General features: G+C 37.4%; 1 protein-coding gene across 1 annotated transcript in view; it reads left to right on the forward strand.

Moving 5' to 3' along the window:
- The window catches only part of LIMD1 (LIM domain containing 1), a 117,362-nt gene that overhangs the window by 13,048 nt on the left and 83,326 nt on the right, over positions 1-20,988 (forward strand). The gene's annotated exons all lie outside the window — the stretch shown is intronic.

Below are 20,988 nucleotides of genomic sequence, written 5' to 3' on the forward strand. Positions count from 1 at the left end.
CTGCTGCGGCCAATTAAGGACAGTTATAAATATCTCACTAGAGTGTGCAGCCAATGACTGTGCAGAATATAACAGTGTTCTGCACTTCCACATCTAACAGGAACTGTAAAGTTCATATTTTCAGAATGGAATTACAGGAAAAGGGGACAAAACAAATAATGAAAGTATATTGCAGTGTTGTTTTTATATTTACGATTAATCATTTCTATTACAATCTCAAGGTGTTTAATGTCCCTTTAACTCCTTTAAACACACCATTTACAAGGGACACATGCTAAAATTTAAAATGTTCTTAATGCATTAGAAAGTTTTATTTTTGCGTTAGAATGTCCCTGTATTATTTTGTTAGCGTAAGCTTTTTGCAAGAGTTAAGTTTTTAACTTTTTTTGACGTTGCCTGATTTTGTTTTTTATCTGTTGCAGAACATGACTTTCCCATTAACTGAAATATATGAACTTACTGGCAAATCTCTCACATTAATTTAGCTCAGTTACAATGATTCTTTTATAGCTGAGTTCAAAAGCCAAGTAAATATCTTCTTTAAATACTGGTTTAACAAATCCGGTGAGCCAGGAATCAGCAACTCTTAAAATTTGACTTCTAGTTCCTACATTTTTGGATTATTATTTTTTGTGTGTTTATTGTTCCTTAAAGCAGTGTTTTTCAACCAGCGTGCCGTGGCACACTAGTGTGCCATGAGAGATCCTCAGGTGTGCCACGGCAGACTGACAACAGTGTGACATATTTTTTAAACTTTGCTTGTTTTTTACTCCCAGTGCAGGGGTAGTTTGTAGGAGGCATGGCATAACAGCACAATACATACAGTATGTGTGTGTTTGTGTGTATGTGTATATATATATATGCTGTATTAGGCTACAATGTGTGATTTTTTTTTAATTTTGGGATGGTGGTGTGCCACAGGATTTTTTAATGTAAAAAAGTGTGCCACGGCAAAAAAAAGGTTAAAAATCACTGCCTTAAAGGACCATTAATTTTGACATTTTTACAAAACATAAAATGTTTTATTATTGCAATTGAACCATAATTGCAATATACATTCATTAGTTTGCAACATTTTGTTGTAAAATATATATAAAAAATGCGTTTGTTTCACTTTCTCCCAGGGAGGCTTGGGTTAATACTTTAAGGCAATTTATGCAAGCTTTTGTTTACTTTTTCCTCCCCCCCTAAACTTCTATGGGGTCACATGCTTTTAATAGGTGGATTATCAGTTTTACATCAACAATCATGGTAGGCAAATTATTATTTGCATTAGTAACCATGTTTAATCAGTGCTAAACCTCATTAAGGGAATACAAGAGTGCAGGCCACCCAGTCTGCACATGTGCAACAGAGTTTGTGCTATATATCTAAATGTTAGCTTGTGATTGGTTAGCAAGGATTCTGTTGTTCTGGGGGTCATGGAAATCAGTTAAAAGAATAAACATAAAACATTATACTTATTTGACAATATAAAGCTGCAGTTTTCAATGCAAAATTATTCTTATATTTAAAAGATCATAATCATGTAGTTTACAATTTGTGTTTAGTGTCATTTTAATACTCTATTCTAAATACCACTGTTCTAAATGTTGTGTTGTGTCAAATAACTTTAAACACTGGATTGTGAAATATGACCTAAAGCAAAACTATTCTAAGAGCTATTTTTGTCATTTCCTTACAGTGTGTTAACCTAGCCACATGTGTTTCTACAGCGTTACATCTGTTGATCTTGCATAGACTTTCCTGTATGGGTTAATTAATGACTTTCACAAATGTGTACTTGTCTCAAAATACATATTCTCATATTGCCATTAAAGGGACCTAAAAGTCCAGGATTGGACTTTAAAGTCGACATTTGAAAATCTTGCTTTATTTTATTGAAAGGCACTTTAGAGGAATGCAATTAAAGGGACATAATACTCATATGCTAAATCACTTGAAACTGATGCAGTATAACTGTAAAAAGATGACAGGAAAATATCACCTGAGCATCTCTATGTAAAAAAGAAGATATTTTACCTCACAATTTCCTCAGCTCAGCAGAGTAAGTTCTGTGTAAAAAGTTATACTTCAGCTGCTGTCCAGCTGCAGGTAAAAAAAAATTAAAAAATGAAGAAATGAACAGCAGCCAATCAGCATTAACAGTGCTGAGGTCATGAACTCTTTTACTGTGATCTCATGAGATTTCACTTAACTCTCATGAGATTTCATTTTAAACTTCCTTACACTGAATAGGGAAATAGGATGAGTGTGCACGAAAGCTCGCTCCTTTCGCTGTCCCGGGACAGACATACTGATTTGCTGTTTAGACGTTCTTTACAATGGTATATGGCTACTGAGAAACTTTTGAGATAAAATATCTTTCTTTTTTACATAGAGATGTTAAGGTGATATTTTCTAGTCAGCTTTTTACAGCTATGCTGCATCACTTTCAAGTGTTTAAACATTTGGGTATTATGGCCCTTTAAGTAATCGTTAAATGCTCTGGTGTGCTAGGACACCTGAATATGACTGTGTAGCCTATTGGAGCAGCATATTCGTGTAACCACCAATCAACCTCTGTGTTCAGCTCAGGCTCAGCAGTATATTGGTTTTCCAGGATATACCTTAAAGGGACACTGAACCCAAAAATTTTCTTTCGTGATTCAAATAAAGCATGACATTTTAAGCAACTTTCTAATTTACTCCTATTATCATTATTGTTATCTTGCTATCTTTATTTTAAAAGCAGGAATGTAAATCTTAGCAGCCAGTCCATTTTAGGTTCAGCACCATGGATAGCACTTGCTTATTGGAGGCTTACATTTAGCCAGCAATAAGCACCCATAACCCAGGTTCTCAACCAAAAATGGGCCGCTCCTATGCATCACATTCCTGCTTTTTAAATAAAGATAGAAAGAGAATGAAGAAAATTTGATAATATGAGTATATTAGAAAGTTGCTTAAAATTGCATGCTCTAGCTGAATCATGAAAGAAAAAATTTGGGTTTAGTGTCCCTTTAACTATGTGTTTAACACCTTTGCAATATGCCTTTGCATGTTAGAGCAGGGCTCGACAAACCCAGGTGCCAGGGAGCCAACTGTGCTTAAAATTAAGCGTTGGCTCCCTGGTTTAGAGTCCCTAAGACACCCATGGGTGCTCCCCACTTCCCCCTAGCCAGCTACACCTAAAATGTATCTTGGTGTGGCTGTATCTTCTCTAAGCCTTATATATATATATATATATATATATATATATATATATTATATATAATTTTTTTTTATTTTTTCTTCTGTTTTTGCTATGCTTGAACAGTGATTTTTTAATATTCATGATAGTTGTTTTTTTTTACTTAGTATTGCTTACTGCATAGTACAAAATGCTGAATTTAAGTATCCATCTAAAACTAATTTTATTTACTATTCTAGCTACTGTTCCATTCTCTTGCAAGGCTTTGAGAGATATTTGACTACACATATAGCAGAAGGTTTTCTGCAGGCTTCATTCCTCATTCGGCAACTAGATTGCACGCACAAAAAAGTAAATGCTGCATTAAACAGTCAAATAAGATCAGCCTATCAATTAAAAGCAGACTCTATTAGTATAATGGTTTAATCTGGTGTAGGGGGGGGCAGATGGAAGTTCTTCCTTATGGCCAACTAAGCAGTTGCCTAGGATTTCACATAAATATGGGCTTTGCCAGACCATAACTTATACCACCTGTCAGTTTAGCAACAGGACATATTCCAAATTGCACTAGTGAAAGAATATGTATTAGTGTACATCTTTTCCAAGCACCTGGGTGCCATTCGGGCCCTAAAATTTGGGCCAGATGCCTAAATTATGTTTCCTGGAGTACTTTACTTTGGCGCCTTTCTCTGCTGAATAACTGCTACCCACCATGTGGCTAACTCTGCTAGCGGCTGCAGCGGTCGCCTAGTAGTAAATGTGCTCATGAAGTGGGAAATTCCCAGTGAGCCATAGGTACATTCTTGCTCTCAGTTAATGGGTACTGAGCTCAGTTTGAACAGGTGCAGCGTATTTTAGGACTGGCAGCGTGTTTATGGAGCACTTCTTCACTGGTTTGCATGTACTGATAACAAGGGGGTCAGACAGCAGCACTTCTCAAGGGTTACTACCAAGGCCGGATTGGCCTACCAGGATACCAGGAGATTTCCCGGTGGGCTGCAGCAGCTGCGGCTGGAAAGCTACAATTTAAAGTTGTGATTAATGGATGCAATTGGGTTGTTGAGTGCCTATATAATAACTACCTTGCACTTTTTTTTAATACATTACAAACTAATATAATATCATTCTAAAAAAAACAATTGGGGAAGGAGCACTCCGGTTATCCCCTTTGAGAAAAATAGGGTGTGCACATTCAAATAACTCAACAGAAAAATATGGCTCGTCACTAAAGTTTCCAGTGCTGCTTTTTATTCCCAGTCTGGCCCTGGTATTTACTATTCATATACTGTCAGCATATTGTTAAAAAAATGCCTGCATCTTTCAATTGTAATATACCTGCATTATTTCGCAAAAATGTAACCCATATGCCTGCATTGTTTGTTTGTTAAAAAAATAAGCCAAAGAAAAGAGAACCAAGAGCTCCCCCAAATAACACTCACAGTGACAATAGCAAAAAAAAGACTGACTCTCTATATTACACTTTAGAATAGATCACTGTTTTTCAAACCTGCCCTCAGGACTCCCCAACAGGCTAGATTTTCAGGATTTCAGGATTTCCTTGGATGAGAGCAGGTAAAATCACCATGGTTACTAATCAGCTGATTGTTTCACCTGTGCTCTAGTTCAGATATCCTCAAAATATGGCCTGTTTGGGAGGTGTGAGGACAGCTTTGAAAACCAGTGCTCTAGATAAAGGTAAAAAGGCACTAACCACAGTATAGAAAATATTAGAAAAGTAGATGCTGTTTAAAATACGTTTATTACACAAAAAATATAAAATCTAAAAAAAATATTTTTTTTTGCACAAGTTAAAAACTTAGCTTACAATGATCATTTGCGCAGTAATAAAATAATGTAGTGAATTAGAACCTTTTATGATTTTATTAGCATGTTCTTTTAGATAAGAATGTGCAAATATGAAAATTCCAAATTGAATCTTTACTCATTCTATACAATATGATCCCTCCTAAAGCTTTTTTTTTAGTGACAGTAGATTACATTTTTTTGTGTGGAATGCTGTAAATGTTGCTGGGTTTTGAAGGAACAATCAAGAACTATAACACACATAGATAAAGAGTGCAATTAAAACTAGACAGTCCCACTGTTTAGCAGATTTGCTATCAGGACTAAATGACACACTGAGACAACATGGCCTGAAAATGGCCACATAGGGACTGATTATCTAAAGCTCTCTGCTCTGGTTAGATTATTTAAAGGGACAGTCAACTAAAAAAAATATATTGTTTAAAAAGATAGATAATCCCTTTATTATACATTCCCCAGTTTTGCACAGAAAACATGGTTATATTAATACACCTTGTACCTCTGTGATTACCTAGTTTATAAGCATCTTCTGACAGCCCCCTGATCACATGACTATTTATTATCTATTGACTTTCATTTTAGCCAATTAGTGCTGTGTTATTATTATCGGTTATTTGTAGAGCGCCAACAGATTCCGCAGCGCTATTAACAAAGGCGGAGTACAACAAAACAGTTATAGGGATCAAATGGGTAGAGGGCCCTGCCAAAAGTTGCACTGTTGTAGTCAGCTCTTGAGAAGGTGATCAACAAACAGCTGGACTCTTAAGCTTACATGCTAAGGGGGTTCAGGGGATAGCAATGGAGGAGAGGAACTGGTATAAAGAAAGGTTAGCGTAGGTTGTATGCGTCCCTGAACAGTAGAGTCTTTAGGGAGCACTTGAAGCTTTTAAAACTAGAAGAGAGTCTTGTGGAGGGAGGCAGAGAGTTCCACAAGATGGGAGCCAGTCTGGAGAAGTCCTGTAAACGGGAGTGTGATGAGGTGACAAGAGAGGAGGAGAGTAGGAGGTCGTAAGCAGAGCGAAGAGGACGGGAGGGAGAGTATCTGGAGACGAGGTCTGAGATGTAGGGGGGAGCAGTGCAGTTGAGGGCTTTGTATGTCAGAATGAGAATTTTGTGTTTGATCCTAGAGGCAAGAGGAAGCCAGTGAAGGGATTGGCAGAGAGGTGCAGCAGATGAAGAGCGACGTGTAAGGAAGATGAGTCTGGCAGAGGAATTCATTATGGATTGTAAAGGAGCTAGGCGGCAGGTGGGGAGACCAGAGAGGACAGAGTTGCAGTAATCGAGGCGGGAGAGGATGAGAGAGTGGATTAAAATCTTAGTTGTGTCTTGTGTAAGGAAGTTTTTGAGATGTATTTAAGGTGGAAGCGGCAGGCTTTAGCCAATGACTGAATGTGAGGAGTGAAAGAAAGATCTGAGTCAAATGTGACGTGCACAACCCATGGACATGAGCACAATGTTATCTATATGGCTCACATGAACTAGCACTCCCCTGTTGTGAAAAGCTAATAAAACATGTGATCATGGGGCTGTCTTTAGTGACTTAGAAACAGACAGAAATTTAGAGGTTTAAAGGTTATAAAGTATATTAAAGGGACAGTCAACACTAAAATTGTTATTGTTTAAAAAGATAGATAACGCCTTTACTACCCATTCCCCAGCTTTGCACAACCAACATTGTTAGATTAAAGGGACAGTATACACTCATTTTCATATAACTGCATGTAATAGACACTACTATAAAGAATAAGATGCACAGATACTGATATAAAAATCCAGTATAAAACTGTTTAAAAACTTACTTAGAAGCTGTCAGTTTGGCTCTGTTGAAAAGGTAGCTGGAAAGCCCACTGCAAGTGGGAAATAAGACACTCCCCCCCCTCCCCCTTCTTTTGAATATGAAAAGACCCTTTACACAAACAGGAGCAAGCTGGAGAAGGTAGCTGACGGTATTCACATAAAACTTTTGGGCTTGGTTAGGAGTCTGAAAATCAGAGCAATGTTATTTAAAAATAAGCAAAACTGTACATTTATTTAAAAAAAAAACTTTATGGGCTATATAAATAGATCATCTACAAAACATTTATGCAAAGAAAAAATTAGTGTATAATGTCCCTTTAATATACTTTATAGCATTTAAACCTCTAAATGTCTGCCTGTTTCTATGCCACTATAGGCAGCCTCTTATCACATGCTTTTTTATTAGCTTTTCACAACAGGAGACTGCTAGTTCATGTGAGCCATATAGATAACATTGTGCTCACAGTGCACCCATGGGTTGTAGCAGACACTGCACTAATTGACTAAAATGCAAGTCAATAGATAATAAATAAATAGCCATGTGATCAGGGGGCTGTAAGAAGATGCTTAGATACTAGATACAAGGTAATCACAGAGGTAAAAAGTGTATTATTATAACCATGTTGGTTGCGCAAAACTTGGGAATGGGTAATAAAGGGATTATATATCTTTTTAAACAATATTTTTTTTTTGTTAAAGGAACAGTATACACCAATTGTCATATAACTGCATCTAATAGACACTACTATAATGAATAAGATGCACAGATACTGATATAAAAATCCAGGGTAAAACTGTTTTAAAACTTACTTAGAAGCTCTCGGTTTAGCACTGCTGAAAAGGTAACTGGAAAGCCCACTGCAAGTGGGAAATATCAGACACTCCCCCTTCCCCTTCTTTTGCATATGAAAAGACCCTTTACACAAACAGGAGCAAGCTGGAGAAGGTATCTGACAGTATTCTCCTAAAACTTTGGGACTTGGTTAGGAGTCTTAAAATCAGAGCAATGTTATTTAAAAATAAGCAAAACTATACATTTAAAAAAAATAAATCTTGATGGGCTATATAAATAGATCATCTATAAAACATTTATGCAAAGAAAAAAATGAGTGTATAATGTCCCTTTAATTTAAAGATGTTGGTTATGCAAATACAATTTTGTGTTGACTGTCCCTATAATGAAGTCTCATCAGTACTGCAAGGTTCCTATACGAATTTTAGAAAGGCAAATTTTAGCTTGAGAGCTGTTTATCTAGCCATGATAGTTTCTGAATATAAAGGAGAAGCACATACATCACAATATAATGCTCAAAAAAGTACTTATTTATTTTTTGTTGGGAGATGATTCAGTGCAGAGGTTGGTGTATTTAGTTAAAACCCTCTCCAGACATTTGAAGATGCTAGTGACGTACACTTAATTATTGTCTTCTATCCAGTTCAAGTCCCAGGACAGTTTTTCTCTCTCTCTCTCTCTTTTCTCTATTGCTTCATTTCCTACTACGGTTTCCTTTCCTCGATTTTTCTATCCTTCCGCCTTTTTTGTTTGTCAGTTACTGAAAGTTACCATAAATTTGCTTTTTGGAGGAGGAAGTTCAATGTATAGAGTTTCTTTTATATTTAGAACTCCTAACTTCAGGAAACTGATGCTGCACTGCTTTCATCATAAGTACTGTCTGTTCTGAACAGAAAATATTTTAAAGGAACTGGAAACCCCAAAATTTGTTGTTCATGATTTGAATAGAACATACAATTTTAAACAACTTTCCACTTTAATTCTATTATCTAATTTGCTTCATTCTCTTGTTATTCTTTGCTGAAGGAACATCATTGCACTACTGGCAGCAAGCTGAACACATCTAGTTAGCAAATCGCAAAAGTCGTGTGCAGGCACCAATCAGCAGATAGCTCTCATTAGTGTAGGATATGTGTGTATTCTTTTTCCAGCAAGGGATACCAAGAGAACGAAGCACATTTGAAAATAGAAGTGACTTTAAAAGTGTCTTAAAATGACATGCTTTATCTGACTCATGAAAGTTTCATTTTGACTTTCCTATCCCTTTTAATTTTATTTTTTGTGTCCAAAATGTATTTATTTAAAACCCATAACTAATATCAGTATGGATACAGGTGGCCCTCGTTTTACAACGGTTCAATTTACACCGTTTCAGAATAACAACCTTTTTTCCCCGTCATGTGACAGGTATTGAAAAGCATTGAGAAGCAGTGCAATTATTAAAATAGCCAGTAGGTGGAGCTGCTATCGAGCAGATTTCAAAGGAACAAGATCTTCCTGTCTATAAATCAATCCAGATTGGAATGCATAGAAAGAACTGTTTGCAGAAAAATGCAAAGTCTGTGTTGTGTGATTATTTTATTAGGTTTATAATGCTGTTTAGCAAATGTTTTTGTTCATTTAACTTAGTTTAATTATATATTCTGTGTTGTGTGATAATTGTATTAGGTTTATAATGCTGTTTAGCATTTTAAGTCTTCATTTCAAAGCTTTAAAAATAATGTATTAGGTGTTACTTATGACAATTTTGAGAGGGCCTGGAACCTATCTCCCTCACTTCCCATTGACTTACATTATAAACAACGGTTTCGATTTACAACCATTCCTTCTGGAACCTAACCCCGGCGTAAACTGAGGGCTACCTGTACTATGTTTATATACTGTGTGGGATAGTATTTTTACAATTTAGACTTTTCATTTTCTGTAGACTTCTTTTTTTGTACTTCTATATACTGTAAAACACAGATTGTGCTACTTTTACACTCGCGGATTAGTTTTTAATCAATTCCTTCTTAAAATTTCAGCTTACGATAAGTGTAACATCATTTTCTTTATTCTTTAAAATGACTTAACATAACCAGTATTAATTATAAAAGAAATCATATAAATGGGTAATAGAGTATTTTCTAATTTCTTAAAAATGCAGTCTTTGAAAATCTTAGAACTTCCTGTGAAACTTGATTTTTGATGTAATTATGCCAGTCTGCTCTATGCGGACGCCGAACATGATTTTCTAGAATCTATATATTATGCATACAAATCTGCGACTCTATTTAGCTTGCAATTGGTTTCTGCCACACACGTAAATATGGTTTTCACAGAAGATGCCATAATTTGAGCAAACAAACCAGATTTTTTTGGGCAAGAGTAAGCATGTAAATGGGGTTATTTTTTATGAAACCAGTTGAGCCAACAAGATACATTTCATATTTTCCTCAAGGGATATTCTGCTGTACCCCCTGTATGTGGCAAAATGGATTGACAGATGTATATCAAATTCAGTAGCTGGCAATACAGCCTCAGACTGACTCTGTTGCTTATGCCTGTAGAAGAAAATAATGCAGGAGCTAGGGCCAGATTAGAGGTAAAAGATAAGAATTTTTATATTTTTTTCTTTTTTTTTGTGGAATCTTTATTTGAAAAAGCAGGAATTTAAGTTAAAGTGAAGGTAAAGTTTGAACGATCTATAAACATTATTGCATTATTCATATCCTAAACAATCTAATCGCTAACTTTTTTTCTACATAGCATTATCGATTTATCTAATAAAAAAGATTTATATTTCCCTACCGTGCCGTTACGGACTCCTCCCATCAGCAACTTCCTGATTTCTGACAATCTGATATATAGAGCGGTCCCTCCCGCTCTATACATCTCTCAAAGGCACGTTCACGTGGATCAAACGAACTGTGCATGCGCATACAGTCGTCGACGGTCACCAATGCGAATGCGTTAATCTTATCTAGTGTTAGACAAAGCCTACGTATGGATAGGAAACAACAAACCATCGCAATAGGCATGCGCGAAACGGGAGCCCGCTTGTCTTCCAAGGGAGAGAAAAGAATCGGAACACATGTGCAGATCATCAAACAGAGGGATGACGTCGAATGGCAGCTGCCTAACGGACAGAATTTCAATAGGCTGTTTGAAAAACGTGACCGGCAAGTAAAAAAAAAAAAAAAAAAACACGGGTTGAATTGACAGTTTGTAAAAAGGTAATTAAAAACAGCGAAAACGGAGTTTAGAATTAAAATTTACAAAATTGATGAATGAAAGTACCATTCATTTAGGGTGACCGGTATAATGCAATAATGCAATATAGCTAACTTAACCTTCACTTTAAGGAGCCGCCCATTTTTTGGTACAGAACCCTAGAAAGCGCTTGCTGATTGGTGGCTACATTTAGCCACCAATCAGCAAGCGCTACCCAGGTGGTTAGCCCGGCTCCTTAGCTTACATTCTTGCTTTTCAAATAAAGATACCAAGAGAACGAAAAAAATGAAGATAGGAGTAAATTAGAAAGCTGCTTAAAATTGCATGCCCTATCTGAATCATGAAAGAGAAAATTTAGGTTTAGTGTCCCTTTAACTGGAATTGATGTTTGTCTGCTTACATATTTTATTCACATCGTTTCTTCATTATTCCAAAAATGGAGGAATGATTTGTCTGGCCCTGTGGCGGAAACAGATAAAATAGTTTCTCACTTTAAAATATAAACAATCCATTATTCTTGCCTTGATACTTGACTACCATAGATTGAAGTATGCTAAAATGACAGTGTAAACCTTCTTCAGATTTTGATAAATTCTTAAAACATTAATTGTTAAAGCGACATGAAACCCATTTTTTTTTCTTTCATGATTCAGATAGAGCATGCAATTTATTCCCCCCCCCCCCCCATTTACTTCTCTTATCTAATTAGTTTTGTTCTCTTGGTATCCTTTGTGGAAAAGTATACCTAGGTAGACTTGGGACTCAGAGCTGCTGATTGGTGGTTGTACTTGTATGTTATTGGCATTGCTGTTTCTTCATCGAAGGATACCAAGAGAATGATGCAAATTAGATAATAGAACTAAATTGGAAAGTTGTTTTAAAGTGTATGCTCTGTCTTAATCATTAAAGAAAAATTTAGTTTCACGTCCCTTTAAGTATTCCTTATTTCTGACCTAATCCTCTGTATGATATGGGAGCCCTCTTAACCATTATTTATATTAATAAGTTTTTCAAATACTATACACTAAAGATATTACAAACACTTTTTTATCTTTATGTTGCCCTGGTACTTAAAGGGTCATAAAACTCTTAAAAATGTGACTATTTAATTTGATCTGTGATTTTTTGTTTACACTTTATAAACAGAGGCAAAACTCTCTTCATTTCAAGATGAAATTTAAACAGCTTTTACAGACATCTGTTTGGTCTACTTTGCAAACTCTCACAAAACTCTACTTGCTAAAATATGTCTGCATCTTTGTAACGCGGTTTTGGGAGGAAAATCTCTTGCAGGCAGTTTTTATTTAAAGGGACACTGAACCAAAAAAAATTATTTCGTGATTCAGATAGAGCATGCAAATTTAAGCAACTTTCTAATTTACTCCTAATATCACATTTCCTTTGTTCTCTTGCTTTCTTTATTTGAAAAAGAAGGCATCTACGCTATTTTTTTGGTTCAGAACCATGGAAAGCACTTGTTTATTGGTGTCTGAATTTATCCACCAATCAGCAAGAACAACACAGTGTTTTCACCAAAAATGGGCCAGCATCTAAACTTACATTCTTGCATTTCAAATAAAGATACCAAGAGAATGAAGAGAATTTGATAATAGGAGTAAATTAGAAAGTTGCTTAAAATTGCATGCTCTATCTGAATCACGAAATAAAAAAAATTGGGTTCAGTGTCCCTTTAATTTTGATGTATCCATGAAAAGTGTGAAAGAGAAAATGACTTGTGCTCATAGAAATCTGCTTTTTTTTGTCATATGTTTTTTTTTTTTTCTTTTGTACATGTGACCCCCCTGAGATATGTCTAAGGGTCAAGATTCCTCTTCTTCCTTGCACTCTTCAAATAGTTCCTCTTGGCTGTATGAGAACTGAAACTTACAGGATGAAGGGGCTATATATAGAGAAGGAAGGGGGCAGTCATACTTACTCAAAAAAAGATGAAGCTGTATAACCCGCTAGCTTGTAAACTATGTTACCATGAATGTAAAGAATTTCATTTATTTGTATATACCCAGGGCTGAAATAATGCTGCATATCCTGCAGTGAAACTTGTAATTTCAAATTAATGGATCTCTTTCATGTCTCTGTAAAAAGGTTTTATACCCAAGTGTTCCCCATAAAAAATACTAAACTGACTTCTGTCCAACTCTGTATACAGAAAAGTTATTGTTACATAACTAAATGAAGTATCCCAAGTAGGAAGGGGGGATTGTTTGTAGTCACATTTATAATAAAAAGGCAATATCCATTTTAAGGCAAGATTCTTTGTAGTTGCAAGAACCAATGTTTATTTCTAATAGGGTGAAAACATTGTCAAGCATTTGGCGATTATTTCTTAAAGGGGCATGAAACTTAAAATACTTGTTTCATGATTTAAAGGGACAGTCTACCATAGAATTGTTATTGTTTTAAAAGATAGATAATCCCTTTATTATCCATTCCCCAGTTTTGCATAACCAACACAGTTATATTAATATACTTTTTACCTCTGTGATTTCCTTGTATCTAGGAACCTTCTTCCAGCCCCCTGATCACATGACTGTGACTGTTTACTATCTATTGTCTTAAATTTAGCATTGTTTTGTGCTAGATCTTAAATAACTTTCTGTGCCTGAACACATTGTTATCTATATGGCCCACGTGTACTTTCTGTCTCTTTGTGTTGAAAATAGATTTTAAAAGCATGTGATAAGAGGCAGCCCTCAAAGGCTTAGAAATTAGCATATGAGCCTACCTAGGTTTAGTTTAAACTAAGAATACCAAGAGAAAAAAGCAAATTTGATGATAAAAGTAAATTGGAAAGTTGATTAAAATTAGAAGTCCTATCTGAATAATGAAAGTTTAATTTATACTAGACTGTCCCTTTAAGTAGAGCATGCAATTAACAACTTTCTAATTTACTTCTCTTATCAAATTCTCTTTGTTCTCTTGGTACAAAGCATGGAGGTAAGCTCAGGAGCGTGCACAGCACTATATAGAAGCGGTTTTGCAATAGTGTTATAAATTAGCAAGAGCACTAGATGGCAGCACTATTTCCTGTTCTGTAGTACTCTTGACGTGGATGCTACCTACCTAGGTATTTCTTCAACAAAGAATACCATAAGATCAAAGGAAATTTGATAATATAAGTAAATTAGAAGCTTTTTATTTAAATTGCACGCTCTGTCTGAATCAGGAAATTAAAATATAAGGTTTCATGTCCCTTTTAAATAACATCAATTTAACCTGGTTTCACTGTACTTTTTAGATCTAAAAAAAGACATATTTTCTTTGTATCAAGTGATATCACAGATCTCTAATGTGCACCAAATTGTCATTGTGGACATTTTATATATACTGTGTGTGTATATGTGTATGTGTATATATATATATATATATATATATATATATATATATATATATATATATATATATACTGTATAGTCCAGAGTATAGACCGCACCCGATTATAAGCTGCACCCTTAAAGTTTGGTGCCATTTTAAAGAAAAAATAATTTTAACCTCCACACTGCTTCTCCTCCTCTCCCTGCAACATTTTCCAGGCACTGTGACCAGGCTCCACTGTCAGCTTGAGCCAGCCTCTAAGTCTAAAAAACTGTAACTCTGTGCAAATAGTGTCCATTCAGTTACATATGTATAAATTAATTATGAATGTCCATATAAGTGCAAAGTGGACTGTGAGACCAAATGTTAATTGCAAAGGACGCTTAAATAACTGTCAGATGCTCCCTGCTCACGGTAATGCCTCTATTTAGTCCTAAACTCAGGAGGGTTATACTGGCTGAGGACCGTGGGTATGGGTAAGTCAGCTTATGTGCTCTGTGTTCGGGTAAAATGCATGTAAGGGAAACTACCTTGTCATCAGAGGCTTCCGTGCAGACCTCCGCTACTCCTTGTGCCGATCCTCGGCGTCCTACGTCATAATAGATAGTTCCAGTCCCGCCCCTTGGAGCAATCCATATTTGCCTATATATAGGTCTATTCAGCTGAACAACAGGAGCCAACCTTGGGGAAAATTAAACAGCGGCCCCAGTAGCAAAAAATGAAGAGGATCCAGGTGTTGAACTTTATTTATCTTCAGCAAAAACATCATATAGACTTGTCTTTATGATGTTTTTTACTGAAGATAAAGTTCACCTTTTAACTTTAACACCCGGGATCCTCTTCATTTTTTTGCCATCTCCAAGTCTGTCCGCCCACTGCCCAGCCCCAGACGCCCACAGCAGCTCCTATCGTCATGCTCCTCACTGCTGCTGTCTGCTCCAGCCTCCAACTGCCCATAGCACACATGCTGATGCAAAAACTGCAAATAACATCCGATTATAGACTGCACCCCTAATTTAAAGATTTTCATTAGGGAGAAAAAGTGCGGCCTATACTCGGAACAATACGGTATATATGTGTGTGTGTGTGTATATGTATATGTATATGTATATATATATATATATATATATATATATATATATATATATATATATATATATATATATATATATATATATATATATATATACATACATATACAGGTAGCCCTCAGTTTACGCCGGGGTTAGGTTCCAGAAGGAATGGTTGTAAATCGAAACCGTTGTAAATTGAAACCCAGTTTATAATGTAAGTCAATGGGAAGTGAGGGAGTTCGGTTCCAGGCCCCTCTCAAAATTGTCATAAGTAACACCTAATACATTATTTTTAAAGCTTTGAAATGAAGACTTTAAATGCTAAACAGCATTATAACCCTAATAAAATAATCACACAACACAGAATATATAATTAAACTAAGTTAAATGAACAAAAACATTTGCTAAACAGCATTATAAACCTAATAAAAAAATTAAACAACACAGACTTCACTTGCATTTTTCTGCAAACAGTTCTTTCTATGCATTCCAATCTAGACTGATTTATAGACAGGAAGATCTCGTTCCTTTGAAATCTGCTCGATAGCTCAGGTCTAGTTCAACTAATTAATTTCAGCTTGCTTGGCTTTGCTGCAACACAAGCGGACAGCTCCACCTACTGGCTATTTTAATAAATGCACTGCTTCTCAATGCTTTTCAATAGCAGTCACATGACTGGAAAAAAGGTTGTTATTCTGAAACGGTGTAAATTGAACCGTTGTAAACCGAGGGCCACCTGTAAATATATATATATATATATATATATATATATATATATATACAAAATTGCAGAGGTGAACGGCACTCACGAGTATGTCAGCTACCTGGTGCTCACACTAGGGAGAGACAAACAGTAAAGCAGTTATGGATCCCACGGACGGACTCCGTGTTGCAGCAAGGACCCAAGAAAAGCAGGCACACAGGTTTTTTCATAAACACTCCGGTTTATTTGCAAAGTTGATTACCAAACGTTTCGGCTCACACACGAGCCTTTGTCAATGGTGTACAAAACCAAATGTGGAAAACTAGAGCACAAACTAACCTTAAATACCCACCCAGCCCAAGTGATAGACCAATCAGAGAGAGTGACAGCGGCACACCCACTCACACAGACCTAAACAGCTTATTGCCGGGCTCAATGTGGGCGTCACGTGACGTCATCACGTTACCGCCGTCCTGTGTGTAACCATGGAAACATGCGTAACCATGGAGACCCAACATACACAAATGTACTGTGCGGGTGCGCTGGCAGGTAAGCCTCTGATGAAAAACATATCAATTAATCAAACAGTGATCTGAATACCCCTATATACAAATACAATAAAGGAATAGGTATCTATCTATATGCAACACTAAGACAAACCTAATATATAGCTTATAAAGTGAAAAGCGCTACCGAAACCCAGAGTATAAAAAACTACTAACACAGCCCTCTATACTCATAGTATCAAGGCATGTGGGGAGGTAGCAGGTGAGGGCATAAAAAACAATCTCAAGCCCCCTAGATATTTAGACAGGTATACATTGCATCATGCCAGAGGAGTAGGTAGAAAATAAGTCCTGGATGACTCCCACTTCTTCACATCTTATTTGTGTTTATACCAGCAGCCAAAGTCTATGTTGACATTCAGGCCTCGAGGGGCAACTGTGTCCAGTGTGAAGATCCATCGGGATTCCATTCTTAATAGTGCCAGTCCTCTGTCACCACCACGTCTGTTGTGGGGCACATGGTCAATCAGCATCACTCGCAAAGAGGAAACAGAGTGTCCTGCAGTTGCAAAATGTCGCGCAACCGGTTGTTCAGATCGACCTTTTTCTATTGCTTGACGAATTGCTGTTTTATGGTTAGCCAAACGTTCTTTGAACGCTGTCACTGTTTTGCCTATGTAGAATTTGGAACATGGGCAAATAATGGCGTACACCACATATTCCGATGTGCAGGATAATCAATGTCTTATTTTGTATCTTTTGTTGTTATGGGGATGTTGAAATGATGTCCCAGCAATGAGATTGTTGCAAGTGACACAATTGCCACATTTGTAACATCCTGGTTTCCCTCTTGTGAGCCATGTCTGTTTTTCATAGCAGTGTGTGGGATGACTGAGTACTAGTAGATCCCTGAGGTTACTTGCTCGCTTGTATACCACCCGGGGTACCGGAGCATCCACAAAAGGTAGACTAGTGTCCTTGGAGATCATCATCCAATTCTTCCTTATCACATTCTGAAGCATCCCTGATCCCGGAGTGTAGGTAGTTACAAAGTTCATCCGGTTCGGTTGTTCCGTTACTGTCCGTTTCGGGATAGTGTCATTCTGGGTGAGCTGTATGGCTTCACTCTTTTGTTGATCTATTAGCATAGGTGGATATCCTCTGCTCAGAAATTTTTGTGACATTTCTTCAAGCTGTCTCTCTTTTCGGGAGTCATCCGTGTTGTTCCGGACGACCCGCAGGAGTTGTGAGGAGCTAACACCATCTCTCTGGAATCTAGGGTGGAAACTCTGGTAATGGAGTATAGAATTCTTATCAGTGGGTTTATTGAACAAGGTGGTGTGCAATTTATCACCATTAGGTGTTACTACTCTGAAAATTTCCAGGTCAAGAAAATGAATCTGATTGTTATTATGTTCCATTTTAAATTTAATCGTGGAGTTAAGGGTGTTTAATCCTTCAACCCACCCAATAAGTTTTTCAGGGGTATCACCCCAAATCAAGAAGACATCGTCTATGTATCTGCGATACATTTTGATGGGGTTCTGCCTGGAGAATATATTGTATTTTTCATACATCGCCATATAAATGTTAGCATACGATGGGGCCATATTTGACCCCATCGCAGTGCCCATAACTTGTAAGAAGTACTCGTTTTCAAATCGAAAATAGTTTTTCTCCAAGCAGAACTCCATCAGATGCAGCAGAAATTCCACAGGTGGACCAGTATATAGTGGGTTGTCAATCAGGATTTGTCGTACCATGTTGATACCATGCCCATGGGGTATCACCGTGTATAAACTTACTACGTCCATAGTAACTAGAGTGTCAGTAGGGGCCAGATTATCAAAGTCTTTCAGTAGTTTAATGAGTTCAGAGGAATCTCTGAGATGGGACTGAGTGTTTTGAACCACTGGTTGAAGGTAGAAATCAATGAATTCTGCTAAGGGTTGCATCAATGATCCCCTGGCAGACACAATAGGTCTGCCGGGGGGATCTTCGAGGGACTTATGGATTTTGGGCAGTAAATATAGTATTGGGCAGATTGGATGATCAACTGAAAGAAAGCCCAACACATCATCATCAATTACCCCAGCTTGATGTGCCAAGCCCAAGAATTCATCGATTTCTCTTTTAAAAGTTTTGGTAGGATTAGATTGTAGTTTGCGATAGGTATTGTGGTCACGTAGTTGTTTAAAAGCCTCACCTCTATACTGTACATAGTCAAGTATCACTGTGGCCCCACCCTTATCCGCTGGCCTTATGACTATGTCCTTGTCAGTGGACAGAGACTTAATTGCCCGTCTTTCAGCACTTGTAATGTTGTCTCTTGGCAGAGGCATATCTTTGTGTAGTTCAGTAAGGGTGGTTGTACAGATATGGTGGAATGTTTTTATTGACGAATGTGTGTTAGTCGGTTCAAAGGTGCTGCTTGCTTTAAATTGTTTAGGGGTCTGATTCTCCTTATCTTTAAAGAAGTCTTTAAGTTTCAACTGCCGTTGGAATCTACCCATGTCTACCATCCAATCAAAAAGGTCACAGTGGGGGGTGGGTACAAAGGACAATCCCCTATTAAGGACTTTTAGTTCGTCACCTGTAAGAGGTCGTTTACTTAGATTATAGATTATTGTGTCTTTTTCTGTCGTGGCTGGTTTTTTCGTTTTGCCCCGCCCCCTCCTGATGCTGCCGCCTCGGGGCCTACGGCTAAAGGGGGTTTCTGTGCAGATCTTGTGAGTACCCCACTTGCAGTGCTGTTAGTAGTGTTCTGAGTTTCGCCTTCTGAGGAGTCCCCCCCACTACTGTCTACTGTGGTGAGATTAATTCGTCTGTTCTTGTTAAAAGGTGTTCTCCTACGTCCACCCCAAGTAGAGTCCTTCCCAAATAACCAGCTGTATACTTTTTTCTCTCTATAGTCGTTCTCAACCGTGACAAATTTTTTGTTCTTAAATGTTAGTAAGTCCTGTTTGTATTTCTCTACTTGTGTTCTTAATTTGGTGATCCAGTCTGTTGAACTGTCAGATGTGAGTACAGTTAATAAGGTGTCTTTAACAGTGTCAATTTCTTTTTTAATATTAACTTTTAATCTAGTGACCTCCTCAATAACTAATAGCATCAGATCATGTGAGCATTTACTTAAAATTCCACACCACCTTCTGCAAAAATCTATGTTATTCCTGCCTAGGGTGGGGATATTCTTTACTCGAAATCCCCTGGGAATAAATTTCAGTTTATGATACTTAGATAAGTAAACAGCATGAAGGTGAAAATCTACCTCTTTCCTTTCTAGATGTAATAGTTTGTGATAGATATTGTTTGGTGTCTCACCTTTTGTCTCCTCCAACTCCTGCAGGTCTGCCTCACAACGGATGCGAGCCGCATCTGCTTCTGTAAAAGCAAAGTCCTCTATATTGCTATAAGGATCCTCAATGTTAGGCACTTCTTGAGTAGTAGGTGGTGTTTCCATACCCGTCTCAGTCTGAGTCGATGCAATGTATCACAAAGGTTGTCTTGTTGCACAATAGCAAGGTTGGTTTTGAAAAGTATCCACAGTCACTTAATGTAATTTCAAGAGGGGGAGTCTCACCCCACAATATCAGAGCGGGTGCACGTATCAAAATAATGTATACAAAATTGCAGAGGTGAACGGCACTCACGAGTATGTCAGCTACCTGGTGCTCACACTAGGGAGAGACAAACAGTAAAGCAGTTATGGATCCCACGGACGGACTCCGTGTTGCAGCAAGGACCCAAGAAAAGCAGGCACACAGGTTTTTTCATAAACACTCCGGTTTATTTGCAAAGTTGATTACCAAACGTTTCGGCTCACACACGAGCCTTTGTCAATGGTGTACAAAACCAAATGTGGAAAACTAGAGCACAAACTAACCTTAAATACCCACCCAGCCCAAGTGATAGACCAATCAGAGAGAGTGACAGCGGCACACCCACTCACACAGACCTAAACAGCTTATTGCCGGGCTCAATGTGGGCGTCACGTGACGTCATCACGTTACCGCCGTCCTGTGTGTAACCATGGAAACATGCGTAACCATGGAGACCCAACATACACAAATGTACTGTGCGGGTGCGCTGGCAGGTAAGCCTCTGATGAAAAACATATCAATTAATCAAACAGTGATCTGAATACCCCTATATACAAATACAATAAAGGAATAGGTATCTATCTATATGCAACACTAAGACAAACCTAATATATAGCTTATAAAGTGAAAAGCGCTACCGAAACCCAGAGTATAAAAAACTACTAACACAGCCCTCTATACTCATAGTATCAAGGCATGTGGGGAGGTAGCAGGTGAGGGCATAAAAAACAATCTCAAGCCCCCTAGATATTTAGACAGGTATACATTGCATCATGCCAGAGGAGTAGGTAGAAAATAAGTCCTGGATGACTCCCACTTCTTCACATCTTATTTGTGTTTATACCAGCAGCCAAAGTCTATGTTGACATTCAGGCCTCGAGGGGCAACTGTGTCCAGTGTGAAGATCCATCGGGATTCCATTCTTAATAGTGCCAGTCCTCTGTCACCACCACGTCTGTTGTGGGGCACATG

Source organism: Bombina bombina, chromosome 5 (genome assembly GCF_027579735.1).
Source record: "Bombina bombina isolate aBomBom1 chromosome 5, aBomBom1.pri, whole genome shotgun sequence".
Taxonomy (NCBI): domain Eukaryota; kingdom Metazoa; phylum Chordata; class Amphibia; order Anura; family Bombinatoridae; genus Bombina; species Bombina bombina.